Source organism: Chinchilla lanigera, unplaced genomic scaffold (genome assembly GCF_000276665.1).
Source record: "Chinchilla lanigera isolate Chin_1 unplaced genomic scaffold, ChiLan1.0 scaffold00024, whole genome shotgun sequence".
Classification (NCBI taxonomy): domain Eukaryota; kingdom Metazoa; phylum Chordata; class Mammalia; order Rodentia; family Chinchillidae; genus Chinchilla; species Chinchilla lanigera.
Genome location: NW_004955425.1, coordinates 2031774 through 2041715, shown reverse-complemented (window position 1 = coordinate 2041715; position 9942 = coordinate 2031774). Strand labels below are relative to the sequence as shown.

The 9942-nt window shown below is 38.5% G+C and overlaps 1 pseudogene; it reads right to left on the bottom strand.

Moving 5' to 3' along the window:
- Nucleotides 1–3362: 3362 nt before the first annotated feature.
- Nucleotides 3363–4720, bottom strand: LOC102015650 (annotated as a pseudogene).
- Nucleotides 4721–9942: the final 5222 nt, after the last annotated feature.

The following is a 9942-nucleotide window of genomic DNA, read 5'->3' as shown; positions in this document are numbered from 1 at the left end:
GATTTATAAACTACTTAATAACAAAAGCATTAAATGGATGTTAATTTTCTGGTTCAAATAATCATCAATAAAAAAGTTGTCAACACTAAGGGAAGTTGGAGGAAGGGTTACACAAGAACCCCATGTACTATTTTTGTTACTACAAAATTATTTCAAATTAAAAGTTCAAAAAGTTCTAGGCCAAGTGTAAATAATTTAAGGCCATTTTAGATAATTTTAAAAAGAAGAGTATATAGGGTTAAGAGCAATTATTTTGCAAAACTAACTTGTTGACATGACAGACACTATTTTAGTACAGAGGCTACAGCAGTCATTAGACAGAAAAATCCTTTCATGGATTCTCTTTCTCATAAGGTAAATATAAAATATTCAAAATAATATGCAAGTGCTAAATTCTATGTAGAAAATAAAATGGGCAAAGAAGTAGGAATAGACTGGTTGAACTCTAGAATATATGTCAGAAAAATCAAAGTGTTATTTGAAAACCAAATGACCTAAGGAGTCAACTTTGTGAAGATATGGCACATTTTAGACAAAGAAAAGCCACACAAAGACTTTGGGGCAGAAGCAAGTATCAAGTGTGCCAAGAAGAGAAGAGCTAGCCTAGTTCAGAATGGATTGTTATCAGATCAGACTGGACAGTAGACACCAGTCAGAACAGGAAGAACAGATAAGGAGTTCATATTTTAATTCCTGTGAAAAAGGAAGCAATCAGATGGTCTTAAGAGGGGTGGGAGCTCATGTAACTGACTTTCTTAAAAATGTCATTTCATTTTCGGTAGAAAATGACCTATATGAGGACAAGAATGTCAGAAGGGAGCCATGCTAGGAGCTTTCTGCAGTAATCTAGAGGAGGAGGGGTGATGGCTTGATTATGTACTGGATGAAGGCAGAAAGCAGTGAATGATTCTGGATCTAGTTTGCTGAGGGTACAAATTAAACAACTAAATTTTGCAGATGGATTGGGTGAGGGCAAAGCAAAGAAAGTAAGGAATACAGGATAATTCCTTGTTTTCTTGTCTAGCTTGGTTAGATTTTGGTCACATTTAACAGAGAAGAATGATAGAAGAGCACTTTTCTTGAAAACTAAAAGCAAAAATTCTGTTCTGGATATATTAAATTTGAAATATTTTTAAGACTTTCATTATTCATGTTTTTGCAATGGTTATGCAATATATAAGTAAATGTATATGAGTTTTCTTAAGGAGCTTAGAGTTTGAAAAAAATGTAGTAAGGTTTAGAACATTCAAAAATATTAATCTAACTGGGTACTTCAATTACTCAAAGACAAGGGACATATCTCACCTGGAAAAGTTACTGGGATGAGGCCAGTATGTAGGGCAATTGGCTCCATCCTGAAAACAAGCATTTATAGAATTCACAAGTAAAAGTGATGTATTAAATTTGTTCCCGAGCTTGAACAATGATGAGCATTCATGAGTAAACCTTTTTACAATTGTCATCACCCACATAAAAAAATATTTTTGAAGAGAAAAACAAATGAAACCATGCAGCTTTAGAAAGAGGAGCCTGACCAAATGTGCAAGTAGGAATAAACACAGTGGCAATTTCTTCTTTAAAAGAACAGTGCAGAGGTAATTGGGGAATGATAGGAGGATATGTATTAGACAGACTATGGTCTATCAGTCAGAGTTGTTGGGCTGTGGAGCCGAATAGCCTATTCTACAATTGCATTTCCACCATTTACTCCACATATAGCTTTATTCAAGTTCTGTAACTTACCTATGTTTCACTTATGAACGATAAAACAGAGATAATAATATGTGACAGATGCTGGGATGTATCCCACAATTCCCCTTCTCAACTGCTAGGAGTGCTTACCAGAAAGTAGACTGTTGCTATCAGCCCTCTTTGAGGGTGACTTTAACTGAAGAAATTGTCTCTCCCAACATTACTTCTCTTTTCAGGCTCAGTGATCAATAGCAGGCCTAAAGGCCAGACTCTTTTATGCCAACCCAGGCTAGCTATAAAGGACTTTCCAGCTCCAGAGCCCCAAATAGAGTTAGCTAAGGCCTTCACTGGGCTTACATTCCAGCTCAGATTCCCATTCTGCCTAGTACTGCTTTCTTCTTCCTTCCTTCCTTCCCCAAGAGTTGAATTGCAAGGCCACTCCCTGATAAATATTCTTCATGCTCACCTCTAAGAGTCAGCTTCTCGGGGGGCCCAACATGCAACATAAGTATACCCTCCTCACAGGGCAACCCTTAGGATAAGTCACTGTTCACCATCTACTTAAAAGAGTGCTTGCACATAGTAAGGGGAATATAAATGTTAGCTATTATTATTTACATGATCTTCTTATGAAGCTACCAACTCCTACAATATTTCTTATTTTTTCCCAACCGAAAAAGTCTCATTGTAGTGGTTTGAGTAAATTTTCCATGTGTTGTAAATAAAATTTACTGCTTTGTTTCAGGTGATAAGATAGGAAAGAAAATTATTTTTGGCTTGTTTTTTGCTAATGGAACTCCCTCATTTTTGACATCAGAGGCCACTGCTGTGTTTGCAACTTGGCTATAAATACCTTCTCTATCTGCATTTTGGGTTCTTGGGTTGAGAAAAGATAAGACAGAAATGTATCCTCATTAGGCTCCGATTACATACATATCCTGATAAAGACTTCATAACAGGAATCTGCATTTGTAGGTCCCCTTCTGAGATGAAATAAATCAATATTCTGAGCTTAGTTCATTCTGTTAAGAGAGAAAGAATTCTAATAACCAAGGAGTTGGACCTTAATTTTTTTTTTTTTTTGGTACTGGGAATCAAACTCATGACCTCAGGCTTGCCAGGCATGCGCTTATGCCACTGAGCTATATCCCCGGCCCTCATTTTTTATTGTTGCATTTTTTTTCCTGGTTCATTAATACTTGATGCTTATGGACTAAAATAGAAATTAAACTTTTCTCATAAAACTGAAGGCCCCCAAAATTCAGAATAACCAGAGACAGTTTTTGTACTCACAAACAACAAATAAAAAAATCACATAAAGCTAAACCTGAAGACAAAAGTCATATCATAGATTAGATGAGACAATAATCTGACACATCAAGAGAAAGAAGAACTGAAAAACGCAAATTGGCCTAGAAGTAAAGGCTATGGTTAGTACAAGAAGATATATTTGTTTTATCTACAATTCTTCAAAGAACATTAATTGTCTAATTTGGTTTAAACCATGTGTATAACATAAACAACACATTACTATGTTCCCCTTATACTAATTGGAGAGTTACAAAGTTTGTGATCCCAGTCTTTCATATATGTCTAATATTATTTTCTGACATACATAAATTGTGAAGTTTGAGAAATAATCACCAAAGAAATGACCCGTTCCATTTTATTTAGTGGGAATTCTGTGTCATTTGCCTCTTATCTACCCATTCTGGTGGGGAGGGAGAGCAGGGTTTTGGTTTACATGAGACTCCAAGCCCATATCCATGACAGTCAGGGTACAGGTCCTCATTCCAGTGGGCACCCTGATACTCAGCCATAACTTGAGTAACTTGGGAGTGGCTGGCGTAAAGCTTGAGCTTATCACTAATCTCCACCCTTTTCACTTCCTTGGCATCATCACCAGCTGTCAGAGGAAGATGGTCCATTATTTTACCTGTTTCATCACAGTAGTTCACAGACTGTCTCTATCCACTAGTTATCTGTGTTTCGAGGATCATCCACATAACCTTTACAGATCACAAAATGCTCTTGGCTGAAGAGTCTGTGCAACTGTCTCTCCAGTTCCTGCCTTTCTGCCTTAGATTTCTGTAAGGAGCTCATGGCTCCCTTGCCAAATTCTCTGCTGAGTGTGGCACAAGTCTTCTCTCCTGGACTTACCCCCTGGGACGGCCCATTCTCCACAGTCCTTCCTTTTGATGGCTACAAATTGCAGAATATTTTTCCCAGAACCAGGATGGTCAACTTTATTTCCCTTGGTATCCCTTTTCTACCTGGTCAAGATGGGATCTGCAGTGTGACTGGGGCCCCAACATTCAGAAAGTCCTCTGCCAACCAGGCGCGTTCCACCTGTAGGATTTCTGGATGTACCATTTTCAATTTCATACATGCCATTCTTGCTCCTTCTCACCACATGTCCATCCTTTTCATTAAACATAGGAGAAAAATCCCTTTTTCCCATGTGGGGATCTGCCCACACAGGCTTGGCCAAAACACAGGCAGCAGTGTACTCCGCTGGGCTGTACTGTGGTCCTTCCACCAGACAGCTCACTCTCCCCTTAGGGACCTGGCTTCGCTCCACCTGAGAGCCAGGGTGTGGAGATGTGAGGGCCTGCTCGTGGGGATCTCAGCAACTGCATTCAAACTGGACCTGAGGAAGTCTATAGGAAACCCGTGTGAGGAAAGCCAGCTCCTGCTGGCCTGGATATTGGGGCAGCTTCTGGGCCTGGGTACCACAGAGGCCATTGTCCCAGAGAGACACGGTCACTAAAGTCTTTGCCAGGAGCTGTCCAACCATCCACGACCCAGGAATCCTTAGAGATTTCAGTCTCTCTTGGCAGTTCCTTGCAGATTCAGGGGCCCCCCACAGGCAGGTGGCCAGGTTTATCTCATAAAGGCTCTCTGATGGCCTGCCGGGCCTTCCCAGAAGACAATTCTGTGCTTCCAACACCCACGTCTGGGTGCTGGGACAGTGCTTGTGGCCAGTGATGAGACCCCAGTCCACACTGCCCTCCCCTACCACTGGCATGCGCCTTGGCTGTAGGGGCTGGCATTAATTTCAAACTGAAAGATTCCAGAAACATCTGAATGGGAAGTGCCAGGGTTGAGCCCTTTGTCTTCCTCACACCAATAAAATTAGCAAATGACAACGAAAGCGCTGTCTTTAACTTTTACCTTAGGAAGGGCACAATAAATATGGGGATGAGAGTGGACAAAATTCCCTACGTGGGATGCTCGAAAGCCTAGGGAAGGTGACATCAAGAACAGGGAGAACTCACCTGAGTGCACTGAGCTAGTCCTGATGAAAAAAATCTGGGTCTATGATGGAGAGAGTCTCAAAACTTGGATTCATCCTTCACTACCTGAATAGTTTAGGCAAACTGCTTAATTTCTCTTTGCCAATGCGTATTGGTTGCAATGCGAGACATACTGTGCCAAGCACTTTAAGGCTAGACAGGATTCTGGTTAGGAGCACACTGCACTTATGTAAAAGTAGAACCAACCCTGGAAAGACAATGCCAGGTAATTAAAAGTTAAACACAAGTTCTATTCCTACCTCCAATACTGCCACCACCATCACCACTCCCTTAAAGTGGGACCTTCCTAAGCAAAGTCACTTGAGCTCTCTTCAAGTTCTTCCCTGTGTGAAATGGAAATATTAATACCTTTTCATAAGGTTGTGGTGACAATTAAGCGGGATAGTACATGTAAAGCTGTTAGCAAAAGTATAGTCCACAATACACGCTCAAAAGCTAGTTGTTATCGCTATAGTTAATTCACCATTTTTTTTTTCTTTTTTTACTCTGCACCTTGAAAACTATGTGATTAGAACAGGACAGTTGAAATGATTGTAGGAACTGAGAAGCTTGCACATGAGGTGAGACTTAAACATCTTATGATTTCTCTGTCTGGAGAAATTTAGCCTGAGAAATAATAGCATCTAAATCCTGAAATGATAAATAAGGAGAAGAGATACAGTCTCAATCATTACATAGAAGAAAACAAAAGCAAGGGAAAAGTCATTTGAAACAGATAGTTTTAAAACAAATTGAGTATACACTATACAGCTAATTGAAACTCAAGCATATTTAACATTTCTCAAAAACTGGCTCCACATTACGCCACAGTCATTAGAAAGATATCCAGTTAATAAAAGAGTTTATGGCTAAATACATTTGAAGAATTCTACATGTTTTATCACCGTCCTACTTTACAAATTCAGGATTCACATTAGTGTTTTAAAGATTCTGTATAAAAACAAAGCAAGTCGGGCAAAGCGCCTGCCTGGCAAGCGCAAGGTCGTGAGTTCGGTTTCGGTACCGGAGAAAAACCAAAAAAAAAAAAAAAAAAAAAAAACAAAGCAAGTCAACCTTAAATTGTTTAACTTGGTTGCATCCAGTAATTCCCAAACTATTTAACCATAAAATGCTTCTTTTGTGCAATAACTGGTAACATTTTAGAAGCATCCTTCCTCACATTTCAAATACATATATGTACTTGGAAGATGGATCATGAACCATTTAAAGTTATCACCATTGTTATTATGAAAAGTAGCTACTGAAACACCTACCCATACCCTCAAACAGAGCTCTAAACTAGATGAGCTAGTCTTCCAGAAGGCTTCAAACCTGGAAATAGCTGAGACTACAGAGAACAAAAGAATAGGAAATGGCTGAGAATAGAGAATATGAGACCTGGTTGTCATAAATCATCATTGTCAAAAACAATTTTAGAATTTATTGTACACAATGTACTATACAAAGTACCACTGAAGAAAAAAAGATAATCAAGGGACATAGTTCCAGCTCTGTAACTCTTGTCCTCTTATGCATGAAATTTTTCTCTTTTTTCACAAATTATTTTATTTACCACTCACTTACCCCTTGTGAGGTAAATGGCATTATTTCCATTTTACCGGGAAAAAGGAGGTTTCAGAGTTAGTACTTTTCCTAAGAACTGGTATTCAATAGTGGGTCTAGAATTTAAATTCAAGGACCTTATTTTTAATTCTAGAATAGCATCTGCCATTCAGGTAAGTGCTGTCAGTCAGAAGTCTAATGCTTCCAAGTACGGAGCAGTTTTAGGAGGAAAAGATGAACAAAGTGCTTTATATAATTTCATGATTTCCCCCAGCCTGGCTGCATTTAGGAATGATACAATTATTATAGTTTAAAAATGAGAAGAGTTTAAAAGAAATATGCATCATGCAATAATTGTTGTCAGGTATTTTTAGACAAAATTTAGGTTGCACAATTTAGCTCTCTCTGGAACAATATCCAACTTGGTTGTCAAAGAGCCTGAACTTTTTCAGTCATTGCAATTCTGATTCCTCTATGCTTCCTGGAAATGTATTTAAGAAAACTACTAATAGGAAGACTTAAACCCTTGGGGAGAAGGCACATGTGAATTCCTCATATTATAGTTTTCAGATATCTTAATTCAAATCATAAGAAACAAATGAAGAAGTTTTGGGGCTGGTTCTAGCTTTCTCTCATCATAAGCTGTGTAACTTTGCTTGTGACACTGGATTTTCTGGGTTTTGGTTCTCACTATAAAAGGAAACTGTTGGCCTCTGTTATCTACAAAAGTCCTTCCGGCTTTAACATTTTATGATTCTAGGACCTATAAAAACCTCATTATTAGAAGGCCAAGGTCAATTTTTGCTATGAATCAAAAAGACCAGATGTTCAAACATAAATAACCAGATGCTTGGGGGAAACACACACACACTTGTGGGAAGCAAGGGAGCAGCAGACAAGGCATGGTGTGTCACGTACAATGCAGAAAAATAATGCGCCGAAGAATTGGTGGACACCTGGAAAAGGAATTCAGAACCAGAAACAAGGTACTTTTTTATTCTTAGCATCATCAAAGGGCAGAAAACAGTTAAATCAGACCATTTGTTGATCATGGTGCAAACATGCCTTAAGAGAAGGTAATAAAATACTATAATAGAGACCAAAAGAATTGTTTTCTGGGAAGCCACTAGACAGATTTCCTTTCTTAAACTGTCTTCTGAGGTAGAAATGTCTGAGGTAAAAGAACAAAGAGGGCTAACCACACAGAATTTTCTGCTCTTATCCCAAGAAAGTCCTAAAGAAACTATAAGAAATAATCAGAAAATAAATATCTGGCCTGCCATTACGAACTATATGTGAGTCAGGGATTGTCGGTATAATTCCCATTTTATTGAGAATAATGTATTATGGAAGACAGAAAAGTGATGATGAGACTAAGGTGATTATGGAGCCCAGGCTGTGGAAAAGTCCTGCTTCTCTTTAGGAAGCAGAAACAAGTGATACCCCACACATTTATTTACAAATAATTAGCCATCTTTTTCTAAAGTGGTGTTAAGACTCAATTTCAGAAAGAAATCTGAAAAGACAACAGAAGAAAGAATTTTTCCCCTTTAAGGTAGTAATAATAATAATAAACAATAGGAAAATAGCTCATTTACTACATTCTTTCCATGAAATAGGCTGTGGCGTACAGGTTTGCAGAGTTTTGCATCTTGGTTCGACCACTTTTTAGCTGGTTGGCCCACGTTTCTTGATTCTTATATGCCCAAGTTTTCTTATCTAAGAATAATCCAGGTATTTATGATATAGGGTTGATATAATTCATTTAAAGAGCTCAGGATACTGCTTGGTCCATAGCAAGGCCTCAGTAAATACTATTAGCTATTATAACAATTATTATGCATTTTACATTTAATTCTCAAATACCCTGTGAGTTAGGCACATAAGTGAATAATACTACTAGTTAACGGACTGAAGACTTTGCAGTTCATAGAACTTAAACATGCCAAGGTCACACAGCTAGTTGCTAGTAAATATTTAAGAATTAGGAAAGTTTGACAATAAAACTCACATTTTACTGATAGTCTAGATGAATGTTGAATTTGATTATACATGGAAAATAGGATAATTTTATTATAATTATAAAAAGTTGAGATATTAAGATGGTTCTGCTAGGCTCTCTGTAAGAGAAATTGGCTGGAGACAGTGAAACTATTAGCAATCTATTACAGCAACACAGCCATAAAGTATAAATGCACTGAATTATGAGGTAGTGTCTTGGTTTCTTTTCTCTCATTGCTGAGACAAAATACCTCACACCCAATATTAAGGACAGAAAGGTTTATTTAGCTTACAGTTTGTGGAGGTTTCAGTCCATATTTGGCTGGCTCCGCGGCAGACTGGCACATGGCTGAGGGCAAAAAGTTCACAGCAGTGGAAAAACAGCAAAGCAGCAAAGAGCAAAAGGGAGGAGTGGCAGAGAAGGGCAAGCCTTTTTCCCTCCCTTATATTGTAAGCAGGTTACCCCCATCCAGAGGGCTTCTAGCGCTCACATAATCTCCATGCGCTCCTCTTGCACAGGCTCAGGATGAATACAAAGTAAGCACCCTGGCTCCCTGCTGAGTTACATAGTTAACCTTCTAAACTTCTCAAATTGACACAATGAACAACATCCCAGAAGGGTAAGGGCATGTCCTTTTCACCCCAAGATGCAGAACTGCTCAGTCACTTAGGCAAACCTCTAGACTCCCCAAGCTGACACAATGTATCAACCATAACAGGTAGTTTGGACTAAAAAGATAAGTAAGAGAGACAAACTGAAATGCAAGTGAAGGCCTAAAGAGGAGACCAAGATCACCCATTTTAGTCCAAAAAGGCCTGATGGAAGGGTGGTAACAAGCAGAAAAAAGAAGTCAGGAGAGGGGCTGGTAAAGGGAGTACACCATTAGGTGCATTTCAAAGACACAAGGAAAGTGAATAGAGCATGACATGAATGTTTTGGGAACTCAAGATTCTGCCAGTAGCATCTCTGTGCCCCCTTCTCCTCTTTTACAAAATAAAAATTTGATCTAGGATGAATCTGTTGGATTACTTCCAAATTCCTAGAAAAAGCCTGTGAAGGAATTAAAAGACATACAAGTAGACTTCGGGGATGAAAGTACCATTGAGTGATCAAAGCACTGGGTTATAAGCCTAGCTTTGATGTAAAAGAGAAAAATGGGAGAATTATTGACATTTAAGATTAGGGAAAATTGTGCCTTTAAAAAAATAACTTACACAGAAAAGTTAATACAACTACACACAGAACGAAGGCCAAATTAATGTAAGCAATCTAAAGAAAATGTGTAACACTGAAAGTCAAATAGCCTGTACTTGTAGGCGAGCCAAGCTGCAGTTTGTGTGGTATGATATGAAGGTGTTGGAAAAGTCCAGCTGTTCAAAAAATGTCTTC